At 45.6% G+C, this 14,022-nt stretch overlaps 1 protein-coding gene across 1 annotated transcript in view; it reads right to left on the reverse strand.

The window, feature by feature from the left end:
- LOC105832128 (acid sphingomyelinase-like phosphodiesterase 3b) overlaps positions 1-6,261 on the reverse strand; it is a 45,327-nt gene extending 39,066 nt beyond the window's left edge. The window contains exon 1 of the mRNA XM_012672793.3: positions 5,515-6,261. The gene's annotated coding sequence lies outside the window, so the exon portion shown is untranslated. The remainder of the gene's footprint in view (positions 1-5,514) is intronic.
- Positions 6,262-14,022: the final 7,761 nt, after the last annotated feature.

Raw genomic sequence — 14,022 nt, forward strand, 5'->3', positions numbered from 1 at the left:
TATTATCTTGCATTAACGTCAAAAAAGGTTCCGACGCGCATCGTATTGAGCCTTTATGAAAAGAGGACGACATCTGACAGCTTTCGCCTTGACGTTAGGCGAAATATCACGGGCGCGCTCGAGAAACGCGACTAGACTGAATGCGCGCATTCGACTATTTCGATATTTTCAGGTACTCCGAGGAGAGTTACGCTTATCACTTATATAAGTCCGTACGCGTCGTCTCCGCGCGGATTTGTTCGGCATCGGCGCATTGGTAGGTATGTATACGTAGATATACGTGAGCGCGCACACGAAAGAAACGAAAGCTTGCATGACAGCGACACATCTCGGCTGTTAAAAGTTGCATACGAAAACGGACAATATTGGCAGGGAGGTGCTACGGTATGGACGTAGATAGAGGCAAATAAGATTTACGTCGCATTCCATCTATCATCGTGCGCAGCTTTCTCATCGCATTGTCTCCTTCCTCTTTCTCTCCCTCTCTCTCTCTTTCTTTCTTGTCATTTTTGCGTCAAATATTAACGAGATTGAGAGTGCCGTGTATCCGTCGTTAATACGAAACTCAAATTAATCATAAAGAATCGAATTTCCACCTCGAGAATCTTCTCTCGTCGAACCCAGATGCTGATGTAATGCAGAATAATATAATAATTCGAAAAACGTTCTTTAGCTCTCTCTCTCTCTCTCGACGTTACTTTGCCGCGCGAGATGAAATAATCTCTAAATGTCTCTCTAGAAACAAAAGCGACGTCTGTTGCGCTGACAAGCGCAAACGGATTACCAGAGAGAACACCGAGTTCACGAGTGATAAGTATCGTTCGTAAAAGACTTACTAAAGTCACGATACGATGATATTACAGCACATAATTCTGTATTTATTGCAGCCCTGACACGTAATAATGCCAGCAAGAATAAATTTAGTTTCAGAAGAAATTAATAAGACTTTTTAAGGTCAGTTTAACTAATTTTAAATCATTTTTTGATTAACATTTTAATTTCTCTAACGAGATCGTATAGCGTTTATTCTTCAGGATTAAAATATCTTGTAGCAAATTTGTACTACGTAGAAATTTTATAATGAACATTCAATTACACTTTTTATTCCGTAGAAATTAGATCGTACATTTACCCGATCGCGTAGAGTATAAGAGGTATAAATTAATACCTGTGGAAAAAATCTATCGGAAATAGAAAAATAAAATAAAACTTTCAAATTTCTTTTTGCTAATTCCTCCTATTACTTTTGTGCTCTAGGAATTTAGTTTTACAAAGTGAAATCTCGCTAAATTCTTTTAATCCATTTGTATCGCAGTTTTCCACAGAACCTGCAGGCACGTCAACCTGCCACCACATGAGTCCCTTGATGATGGCAAAAGCGATGCTTGTGAAAGACTATAGTATCGTGGCCCTTCCTTTTCCGAAAAGCGAACGCTGCTGAATTAGAGCTGCACTCTTCTCTTCTGATTTTACATATTCGTAACAGTATTTTATATAAATATACACACACACACATATAAAATATAATACATTTATATAGTATAATTTATTATACATATAACTACAGATATGTGTGTGTGTATGTGTGTATCTATCAGTAGCACTTAAGCGACTTGTTTTCAATCTGCGGCTTTATTGAATTATGACGTCAGAAGTGAGGAATCATGTTCTTCCTTGCATTATGCATTAACGTAAATTAATCGCGTTTATCATATACATTCAATATTATAAATAGTAAGAGTCTAAAAGTACTTCTTCTTTGCTATTTTGTCTCAGTAAAAGAATGTATAAAATATAATTTAATCTACACGCGTTCTACGTTTCTAACCAAAATAAACATCTTTCGGCAAAATTTATAGCTGTTTATTAATCCACAAATTGAAAAGAGAGATCGGTATATTTTCATAACACTGTACCATGTGTAGACGTGATAGCGTGCGAAAAGAATTCCCTTATCTCGAATAGTGCGGGGGAAAAAGTTTACGTAATTTTTCGCTCCTGACATCATAATTCAACACGGCTGCACAGTGAAGAAAACAGGGGCTTTAAATTATTGAAAAATATCGTTTGCGATAACTACAGCAGTAAGTTAACGCGCTCCAATATATTTCGAACACGGAACAATAGCAATTTACTTCTATTGCTGTTTCGTACGACGTTTCTTGATAATTAAGGTATCGATAAATATTACTAATATAATCATTATTAGCGTGACGTCGCTTCCGAGTTTAATCGACTCGACCTATTGTGTTTTGTCGCGAAATTTGTCTCTTGAAACATTTGTTCGATGACATGACGGTCACATCGCCGAGTTTACACATCCGACGAACATTGCAACAGCTATTTTTAACAAGGGTCGCTTACATAAGTTATATAATGCAAAAACCTGTAAAATATAACGTTTAATAATTCAGTTTCACGACATTGTAGCGAAGAATCAACGGGAGCGCGTAATTTTCATGCTGGTACTTCCGGGGGTGAGAGCTTCTTTGAAATTGTGTGCGTGTGCACGAGAGCGTAATGGCAAAACAACGGGAGACGAAATAAAAGAGAAATATAATGAAAGCGAAAATACGCTTCGATTGTCCCTCATTTAACTGGCGCTGGCGCTAATGCTTTTCAAACTTTTCGTTCTCGCTTGCGCGCGGAGAACGAACGCGCGGAAAGCCCCGCTGGTGGTTTGGAGCGACGACGAAATGCACCAAGTTCACGGGACTTTCAAACTACTACCGCTCACGGTAGTAGTACACAATTCTCATTCCCGTCCTATAATCCGCATGCACGCGGATGATTACTTCATTTAATTCGACGTGCGAGTTATCATCGGCGCGACGGAAAGAGGGAGGAGGGGAGGGGGGGGGAGATCGTCGTGCACCACCTAGCCTAAGGGGCTGGGGAAAGATGCCGTTGACGGAAACGTCGATTAATAGCACAAAGCCGCGCGGTGCGGAATGGGTAATCGCGAATTCGGCGGCGTTACGACGGAGAAACCTGGCAGATGCACCCGCCAACGCTCGCACATTAGGAGCTCGTAACGAGATGAAAGCGAGGCCAACGCACACCGTCTGGCAGGCACATCGGTCGATGTTCAAAAGTTACTGCATCTCTATACCTTTCTCCCTCTGTCGTCTCTCTCTCTCTCTTTCTCTTTCTCCACTCCCTCGCCCCCTTTCTCTTTAGAGCGCAAAATTTATGGCATGTAATATCATTACGCCGAATCGCCCGCGATTCTATTCGCGCCGCGGGATTCGCGCGGCGAGCTATATGGCCCGCCCGAGGAGGAAAAAGCGTAATATTAGCGCGCGTGCGACGGCGGAATTCGCGTGCTGGAATAAAATTATCCGCTCGCACACTCGCGTCTGTACTCTGTATATACGTGCACTAGCCCGCGCGCATAATATATCGGGTATCCCGCCGTGTAATGTATCGGATAACTGTCAGACGGATATAGCGAAAGTTTCGCCTCCCCGCGCTTAAGACGCGCTTAAGCGATTTTGCGTTTCTCGGGGATAACGCAGATGTTAGTTTTGCGCTCGCTCCGCGCGCGATGCATCTCGCATTAATGTATTCCTTGTGCATTCGTCCCTCCCCCGTCCCTCCTCCGTAGCTGCCGCCACGTGAGTTTAACGCGGGATTCGTAATAATTTATCTTCCGCCAGGACGTTCTAAAGTAAAGTTTAAAGTTCCCTCACTCTCGGCGACGGAGGGCCGATTGTTGTTTCGTTTAGCGATAACGCGCCGCGCAAACAGACGGCGCCGCCAAGGAGAGCGATTCAGCCGCGCTCGGTCCCGAGACAACAGAAACTGCAATTTCCAGATCAAAGCCGCGTCTGGCTGCCAATTAGACGGCTTGATCAATTTCCGTGTTCTCGGCCTGCAGGAGGGAAGTTACACTCACGGGAGGGTGCGACGATTACGCCACATTACTCCACAGCTGATGAAAAAAATATGAAGAGTGCCCGAGTGTGTCTTTAAATAAAGCGCCCCGCACGTTGCGCATTCATGTATTCCTCTCGCTTCTCGATGTTCGATAATTCATTAGAAAATCGATGGGTAATTTTATACGGTGCGGTTAGTTAGCCCCCTCCCCTCCCCCTCCCGGTGCTCCGATACACATGCAATAATCATGCTTCCGTGTATTTTAATGATCGTTTTAATGAATAAATTTTGAAAGAGACTCATAATCTATTTGCGACGGATAAGATTCCGAAGTAAGTTCTTCCACGGAATTCTGATTTCACTGAGCAGCAGCAGTAAATTGGATGCAGCGTTTAAGGAAAGCAGTGAATTAGGAGTAGAGAAGCTTGAACTCAATTATAAAGGATGGCAATTCTAACATCTCGCGAGACACTCGAAATCAGAAAATCAATAAATTTATATTTCGGTGAGGCAAACTGGAGAGATAGCTTGAGAATCTCTTTACTGTCTTTCTGAAAATCGGTAAGTTGTCGAGGTCACTGAGTTTTTTTACTCTGGGCGGTGAAAAAATGCATACAATCGAATATCGAGAAAGAAGGAACGAAAAAGTCAAGGCTTATTTCCTTATCGGGGAGGAAAGAAAGAATACGATTTTTCAAGAATTAAATTAAAGTTTCGGTCCTTGAATTAAAGTAATTCTTGAATTCTCTAATCCAATACAGACTCTTAGGCGTCACAGGAAGAGGGAAGAAATCCCTTGCGACTTTAAGTCAAATCATTTTGCCGAACGTCTTTACACGGATAAAGAATTTATACGCAGAAAGGGAAGGGAAGAGAAAGTGTAGGGGAAGCTCAAACAAGCTGTTTATAATAAATACTGAATGAATAGCCACGTTGTTCTTTTATCGCAACGCGGTTTTGCGGCGAGTAGTTTGGAACTCGATCGAAATTATTACAATCGACGCCAAAGCTGTCCGAAACGTGTGTGATCGAAGAATGGACTTCAAAATTTCAAATATCAACTAAATGTCGAGCGAACGGCATTTTTATGACAACAGGAATAAACTTCCAAAACTTGCTATTTTAGCGTTCTAAAGTGTTTTTTGTTCAGAACTTCAAAATAATTAATGAGTATTTCCTCTGGTACTAGTAATATCACAGGTTTCTCTCTCCTACCGCGCGATTCCGGAATATCGTACTTTAGCAGTCTGTCGATACTCGGTTTCCATTTTTCAGCCTGCAAATACCCATCTCGATGGCGAGGGAATTATTGTCGCAGTGTATATTAATACGTTCCGGAATTCCTCGGGACTTCCCAAACGGAAAAGCGGTAAGACGCCGAGAACAGGCTTCCCACAGCTGATGCAATTACCCGTCCCTTTCCGTCGGCAAACGCGCGGATGAGTCTCACCCCGAGACTTGAACAATCGTACACACGGTGCTCCGGGAGTACGATGGGCGCGAACGACCGACGCTCTCTCATTTCCGCTTTGCGCCTCTCGAAGCGGCGACGCGCGTTTTACCCGAAAGTAATGAAGACCCGCGCGCGTCGTCGTGTACAACTGCACGGACGAAAGGAAGGCAATCAGCACTTACGTGTTCGTGTGATTCCGCAGGAATGGATGGATCCGGGTACCGGGGGGAGGGAGGACCTCACTCGTGACTGGTCATACTGTCAAGAACGAACGTACACACGTACACACACGGTACACCTGCACACACGGTACTCCTTGCTTCCTTCCTTCCTTCCTTTCTTCTTCTGCCGATCGCGGGCGGATTTACGATCGCGGCTTATATAAATCACAGGGAGAACCAGGGAGAGAGAGAGATTCCAACACCGGCGCGGCTTATATATCGTTCCCTCCCCCGAAGATAGAGTCCTCAGCGCTCCTTCCTCACTCGGATCATTCTTCGCCGTCGACGAACGACCGCTGAATTTAACTCGTCCGTGCTCAACCTCCTCTCTTCCACCTCCCCGCTTCCAACGTTGTCCTCTCTGCACGCACTCGCGACGAGACAAATCGTATTGTTTATTCGGCGACAGCGATTTCCCTTGCTCGTCCCGCGGAATTTGCAACGCGATTGTAGCGCGTTTTCCGCGCGATATTCCTCCGTCGACGGAAGGGGGAGGAAAAAAAAAGAAAAAGCGAGGAAGGCGAGAGACGGCGACGAAAATTGCCGCGCTCCCGTGTCGCGTCGCGTCGCGTTGCGTTGCGTCGCGTCGCGACGCTGTCTCCCTTCAAGCGAAAACACCCCCTCACTTTCGCGAGGTGAACGATCGACGAACCGTGTGCGGTTCGTAGCCCGGCACGAGTCGAACTCGCTGGCCTCCTCGGGACGGTGTTCCGGTGGGGTTGATGCCGCCGCCGCCGACGCCGGCGCTGCCTGCCGGGGGTCGCGAGGGTGGCTCCAGCTTCGCGACTGCGCTCTCTATCTCCTCTCTTCAACCCATTACGTATCTCGCACACGCGTGACCGTGAGACAACACGCTCTTTACGCGTACACCAGCCGCCTACGTATCGCGTACGTGTGAGAGGAGGCCCGGTCTCCCTCTCTCTCTCTCTCTCTCTCTCTCTCTCGGTCTTTCTCTCTGTCACTGCTGTACACTCCTAAGGCCCCTGCTCGTCTACCTGCAGCCCCGAACCGAGCCTCTCGTCGCCGCCGCAACACGTAGCCTCAGCAGTGGCTTTCTCTACCATCTCTGCCCGTCTCCTCGCCCTGCCTCGATTGTGCTATAACTCGCGATACGTCGCCGTATCACTTTATGTCTGGCATAACGTTTTATTAACCAGAAATCAAGTGCACTCCCTTCGATCCACGGTTTCCCCGGCCGCGCTCGTCCCCACGTTATATTCCCCGTTGCCCGTGTGCCTGGTCTTTGTTTATTGACGCGCTCTCTCGACGACTGTGCCATTTCTTTGACCGCTAATGTCGATTAGCGGCAACAGCCGCTTCTGGTGATTTCCACGTCGCGAATCTCATTGTCTCCCTTAGAATATTAACTGTCATGCTCGCTGCTTTCAGCTGCTGATGTCCTCGATATGCGTGTCACACACGTGTGCCGCGTCCCTACGTGTCTTCGTTCTTTCATCCGTTCTTTTCTTGTTCGTTCAATTTTCCACATTGCCGCAAAATGACATTTCTTTGGCTTTACATCGACGCATACGTCAAATCGTGTCTTCATAAAAATAGTAACGTTGCGCACAGATTTCCCTAAACCAGATGTAAAAGGGGGTTTCTCCGATTCTTACTCTCGATCGCAGATGCACATTTACGATGCGTTATATTTTATTATTTCTACAATTTTTTCAGGAAAATTTGAGAGCAGAAATTCGATTATTGGAAAAACTTTATGGTTAGCAATGTGACATAAGAAGCACTAATCGTAAAAATCGAATTTTTTCGCATTTTGAAAATTGCACATTGCATATGCAAGAAACACTTTTTTTCTAAATTTATATATATTCGACCAGTACCCATTAAAAACTCAAAAACTGCAAACAAAATTAATAATTTGAAAGTAAATCGTTGAATAAATCTTTAAAAGAAAAATTAATATTTATATCATGAAGATCGAATTCTTTCGCACTTAAAGAATGATATACTTTAAGTATTATTACTTTTAAATCATAAATGATTATATTTTCTATATATTTGCAATTATTACCCGTTAAAAATTACAAAACTCTAAGCAAAATAGACGATTCTCGACTAAATCATTGATTACATTCTTAAACTTTAAGTCTTCTACAAGGAATTTGTAACGAGGAGAAAATGTGCCGCTTTCGATATGTTCTGTAAGCCCGTAAGTAAGTACTTGTTCAACAACACAAGGCACAACTTCCGTTCGCTCGTAATAGTGTATTCTGATTGTTTGAAGAAGAAGCATTACCTTTTATGTTCTACAATCGACGCTAAAATTTAACGATGGTTGTAAACTTTTATAAGGGCCTTATTAATGATTGCATCTCGCTGTGGAAACTGTTTTTACCGTCTTCCTTTATAGCATTCTTCATGTAATATTTTCCGTATTATCTTATCCTTGTCTGCACATAAAATATCAAAAGTCTGACTTAACTTAATCAAACCACGATTACTACGTTAACGTTACAACACGTTTTAAATTCCCAGCGTATCGAATTATATAAGTATAATAAGGTGAAATGTGATAAGTCGATAACTCCTCTTTATGTATATTAATCGAATTTATTTAAAGCTTTTAATTATAAAAGATACCGCAATGTTGAAAACGATAATCGACAGTTTTGCTAGCGAAATATTGCCATGTGCTGACTGAATAATTTATAACCGAAGAGCGTTCGATATGGCACTAGGAAAACCTTATTAATTATAATTGTACAAGCGCAACAAAGAAGCGCATTTCGAAAGGTTAAATATATGCCTGTACTCGCTCGGAGGGGGGATTGCTCGCGACGTTGAGTACGCTACGTGTAAACGTGCATATCGGCAGACTATAGGCAAATTAATACCAGAGCACATGTTCGGAACAGACCCGCCTAACCGGCGCGCAGCGGCGCGTACTAACTAAATCCACGGCAGTTTGTGTGCACGCCGGTATGCGTGCGAGCGGGGGAATGCGGTGGCAGCGGGGGGGATGGAAGGGGGGGAGAAGATAGGCACAAAGTCCGTGGAGGGTGCCAGTCGGATGATATAGTGGATACCGGTCCGTGGCGGCATGGTGGTTACAGATAAGGAACAGGTCGCATCGTAGAGCCCAGGGGTGGAAACGGCACTAATTTAGTAAGCGGCGTACGCGAGGGTAGCGGCGGCATATACCCGCTTCCGGCTTTCGTGTCTACGAAGACGGAAGTGACGCGAGGCCCGCGCGCGTGTACCCGCAGAAATGCTTAAAATTTAACGGATAATTCCCACTCTCTTGTTCCTCGCGCAAAATGTCATAAATAAATTGATACCAATTCCTGCAAAAATGAATCGATACGCCGCGGTGATCGCGAGCGATACCGTAATATCCCCACGTGCTGTAATACATTTAGCGTTCCGAATCGAAATATTAATGCCCCCGATATCAAAATACCATATCTGTGAAATATTTCCTCGGGAGACGCTCAAAATTTAATAAGCGGCCATCGGTATTTTTATTCATTGAATACGCGAGTGCGTCGTAAATATCGCCGCGCGTAATACGATTTCAACCCGTCAGCAAGACGCCCGCGCGGCGCCCCAGCCGCCCGATAATTTCTCCAAAAGAATCTATCGGTGTTTCCCGATATTTCCCTCTCGCGGAGAGTAAGACGCGTTATACGTTAGGTATTTTTCTATCCTTCCTTCCCTGGAAAAAAGCCGATACTCCGCAATCTCGAAATATCGTAAATATCGCGGTAACACCCCCTCGCGCGCGGATAACGTACGTAAGCGCGGGTTAGTCGAGCATATTTCATTCCGCGCACTCGCGCGCATTCGCGCACACGCCGCGGAATTGGGTGACTATGACGAAACGCGGGGGATTTCCCCGGCGCGGCGTGGCTGAGATTCGCTTCTCGCGCTGTCAAAACGGGGGAGAGAGAGTAGTACATACGTACATACGCGCGGCAGGAGTAAAGTAGAATACTGTGCCGAATGGTTACACAGATAAGGCGAATCTTCGAGGGGTGAGAAAGGGGCGGAGAAAAGGGAGAGGAGGGGGGGGGGAGGAGGAAGAGGAAAAGCAGACGCAAAGTTTGAACCCCTTCGGTCTCTCTCTCTCTCTCTCTCTGTATCTCTCGCTACTTTGGCCTCTTTCCCTTTGGATTTGCCGAACGCGCGGCGGGCACATCTGCTCCTTCCGCGTGTTGCTCATGCGAAAGAAGGACTCCGAGACAGAAAGACTGGATCGAGAGAAAGAGGAAGAAAAGAGAGAGAGAAAGAGAGCGAGCAAGAGTGGATTGAACTAGGATCAGCGGAATTTACTCCGGCGGATTGTGTGAGCACGCGTTTTCTCTGCCGTGCGGCCGCGTGACAGAAATTGCGTTTCGCGCGAGTATCGATGCGAGTATACGGGGGATATCTCGACTTTACGGCGCGAGTACAAAGAATATTCGATGCGACACAGTGCTAAGAACGTTAGCGCGCGAAGCGCACTCTCTCTCTCTCTCTCTCTCTCTTTCTCTCTTCCCGGCGACGTTGTACCAATTGTTTGATTAGAGGAAACCAAACGGCGGCATCGGCGGTCGTGCGCAAATCTCGTGAAATATACAATGTGTGCATATATATATACGCACACACGCACCACACACACACGTGTGTGTGCATGCGCGAGCGACGATGTACACACAGCTGCGGAATCGTGAATATTCCGTCGGTAATCAGTCGCGCTTCAACAACAGTCCTTCGGTTCTCCGAAATAGTCCGGGAATTATTATACATGTTGCACGACTGCGCATGCGCGCGCCTGGCATTTTGCAACGATTGTAACCGCGACGACAAAATTCCGAGATAACCGGATGGAGATAAGCGCGACGACGACCGACGACGACGAGCTATATACGATAATGTCGCCGCTTGTCGGCGAAGAGTCGTGCTCTCGAAAGGAGGGGCGAGAGAGTATATATGCTAATTATAATGCGCGAACGCGAAAAAGGGCATTGTACGCGCTTTTGTATATAACGCGATACTAATATTATGCAAATTATTTTCGTTCGCGTTTTCCGCACGCAACTCCGGCATCGGCGGCGGAGAGTTTCCTCCGGAACACGCGCGCGATATGACGAAGTGGGAATAACAGCCCGGGCTGTTGCCGGCTGCGAAGCACTCTCTCTCCGACTGTGGGATAACGCGGGATTATATATATATATATATATATATATATATATATATATATATATATACACATATTCCGGGACGCGGGACGCGGAAGTTAACGCGCGAAATATCGGACGCGGTGATTTACGGGACGGGATGAATGTGTTTAATGGGAAGGCGCGAAGCTGTTTTTGATACGTTTAGTATTTCCCAAGATATACCGCGGACGGACGTCCGCGTGTATACATATATATTGTGTATACCCGCGTAATGGAACACACAATACACGGTGCACGTATGATTAGCTGTTTCTCATTAGCCGGCGGGTGCTTATTCGGCTTTTAGATCAGTGCAGCCCCGGTGTGTGCAACCTGTCTGCCCTGCGCGCGCGTGTTATAGCTCCCAGCGAAACGCGCGCGCGGGGCAGGAGAGAGTGGTCGTTTGTGCTCCGCCGGTGTATTTTGTACTTGTCCATTTGCTTACATGCGTTTCCACTACACGCGTCGTTACGAAGAGTTAGCTGGTCCATTGGACCCTTCCCCCCCTCCCCCGCGCCACCGTGCCGTTGTGTTAATATTCGCGCGCACATACGTATCTCGAAGGATGACCGATTTCCGGCCGTACGTATATAATGTTGGACTGTGGAGCTTAGTTCTGGAACTAACCGGCAACAAAGCAAATAAACACCGGGCAAACACAGATTTGACTGTACCAGAATGCCAAGTCCAACTCCGGGCCATTTTACGACCTTTGCAAACTTAATCCATTAAAAATTTAATGCAATTTTGATAAAGATATAAAAAGAAGAAAGTAATGGTAGCAAAAATAGTAGAGTTACAATTTTTGTCTTCTGATACAATTTTTTTTAATAAAATACACAAAGCATACACTTTTCAGAACTGTCGAGTAAATGCAAGTAGAAATTGTATATGTTCCTTTTTTTTTGGAGATCGTGTCTTGAAACCCAATAAAATTGAAGAGATTTTTCTACAGTGACTATAGACGGTAGACTAATTATTAACTTAAGTTAGTGTAGCAAATCACGAACACGAGCGACGTAGTAGATAGAGACTTGACACTAGTCTAAATTAGGCTTATGTGTAGTATGTTTCTCCGGATCTAGGAAACATGTCAAGAGCGGTTAATGGCTCTCGACCGTTTCCGCCAAAGTATCTGTAAATTCTATAAGTTACATATTGCGGACGAAGTTGGTTGTAATCCACCAACTTCGAAACTCGAGTGTCTTTGTATAGCCAAGCCAGGAGCCTCGTCGACCTGGAGCACGCTGCATCAAAGTAGTATGAAATAACTTTCGCGAGTCCGTGAAGTTCTCGTTTCCCATCCGGTCGAAAATGATTTCCAAGAGCTCAAGTTTCTTAAAGTAATGTCCGGCGGCTAACTATGACGGTTGCATTTTCATGTCGAGGGATAATTCTTCAATTACGAGGATTGATTTGTACACAGTATTCTCTCTCTCTCTTTCACTCTCCCTCTTTCCTCTTTACCTCTAAAATGCGGAAAAATTACATTAATAAACTTTAGGAAATGATGAAGAGGATAAAACTAATATTAAACGCTTCTCTCATATAACAAATATAAAGTTTATTTCTATCAAAGGTAAAGCGGACACCACTTGACTCGACGTAATGAGATTTAGCGCGAGACTGTGTGTGTATGTGTCCCCCCCCCCCTCTCTCTCTCTCTCTCTCTCTCTCTCTCTCTCTCTCTCTCTCTCTCTCTCTCTCTCTCTCTCCCCTGACATTTTAAAAATTTATGTTGAAAAAAATAGCAAAAAAAGTTTTATGAAACCAAATAATTCTTTTTCGACCCACAATAACGTATTTAATCAAATATTGATTGAATTGGCTAAATTTTTCAACTTGAACTAAATTTTTGCAGTTTAAATATTTATGCACTTAACTTAAATATAAAATACTTCAACTTCCCATTTCGACTATTTAACTGAATATGAAAGAAAACCAAGTTAAAAAATATAGTTAAATTAAAGACATTTTTTCCGGCAGGCACCTATATATTTACCGTTTCTGGTATTTTTGGTTTGACGTAACGCGTCACCTCTTCCAAGATTCCAGCACGGGCAGTCGCGTCCCGTAACAACCGATTCCCCAAGCACTGTAGCGAGAAAGCGAACGGGAAGCTAACACTTGAAGGTAGCAGTGGAGTGAAAGGGACAGAGGGAGGTAGGAACGGGGGAAGGGGAAGAAGGGGTCTTGGAGCAGTTCGTAACTCCTTGGAACTCGTTGGAACTGGTAACATCTTTGCTACTTCTCGAGTGACAACGGCGGAACGGGTTGGGACGGAAAGGCATAAAGTGAGGAGGTTCCCGTTGCGACACGACGCGCTGCACGTCCTCGTCTCGTAGGGTGTCCACGACTTCTTCGCTTTGATCTTTTACCTACCGCGACGGTGTATCGTGGGACGCGCTCCCTTTCCTTTCGAACGAATGGACGTTCGAACGTCTTCTCTCTCTCTCTCTCTCTTTCTCTCTCCCTCTCGATACGCCGGGGTCTTTGACTTCGTCGAGCGGGGAAGAGAGGAGAGGCCACGATGTCGAGAGGACGAAAGGATGGCATCGCTCGTCATATAAAAGGAATCGTATTTCTTCGCTCGTGAAATCAAATTTTCGAGAGGTGCCGGCTCTTACACGTTCGACGTCGTCCCGGCGTAGCGTCGAGCGGCGTCATAATTATTCGCCGTTGTAAACCTCGTCGAGAGCAAATTAAATCGCGCTCGCCGCGACGGCGTTGAATCGGTGAACGGGGAATTTCATCCCCCGTCGAGCCTTTGTCGGACGCGAACGAGCCATGCTCGCTCGCTCGCTCGCTCGATCGATCAATATAATATCGACGTATCAGTGTCGAGGCGCCTGTTAATCCATCGGCGGCAATAATTTTTGGCCTAATTGCTCGATCATCTTCCCTGAACTCGAAATTTGATATTTATGGGCGCGGATAACATCGGCAGCGGCGGCGAGGCCGATTGGCGCGCGCGCCAACTTCCCATTATTCGTTCAGAAGGGGATAATTCCGATAAACATACACGCAGGGGGCGTCCGCGTGGCATCAATGTTACAAGCGCTTTAGCGTCGCGCGGCGATAATTATCGCGCGCGTTTCTCCGTCCGCTCATTTAATATTTCAGGCGTGGCGTAAACACAAAAGTGTATCGGATTTCCCCGGATGCGGCGTTGGCGGTGGCGGCAAGCGGGAAGGAAGGGCGAGGGGGTGGGCCGGTCGAGGGGGGACCATATTGACCGAACGCGAAACGAGCGGCCCGACATTGAGATCGCGGGGCTCTCTCGCGCCGTTGATAATCCCCCAATAAA

This window comes from Monomorium pharaonis, chromosome 5 (genome assembly GCF_013373865.1).
Source record: "Monomorium pharaonis isolate MP-MQ-018 chromosome 5, ASM1337386v2, whole genome shotgun sequence".
Taxonomy (NCBI): domain Eukaryota; kingdom Metazoa; phylum Arthropoda; class Insecta; order Hymenoptera; family Formicidae; genus Monomorium; species Monomorium pharaonis.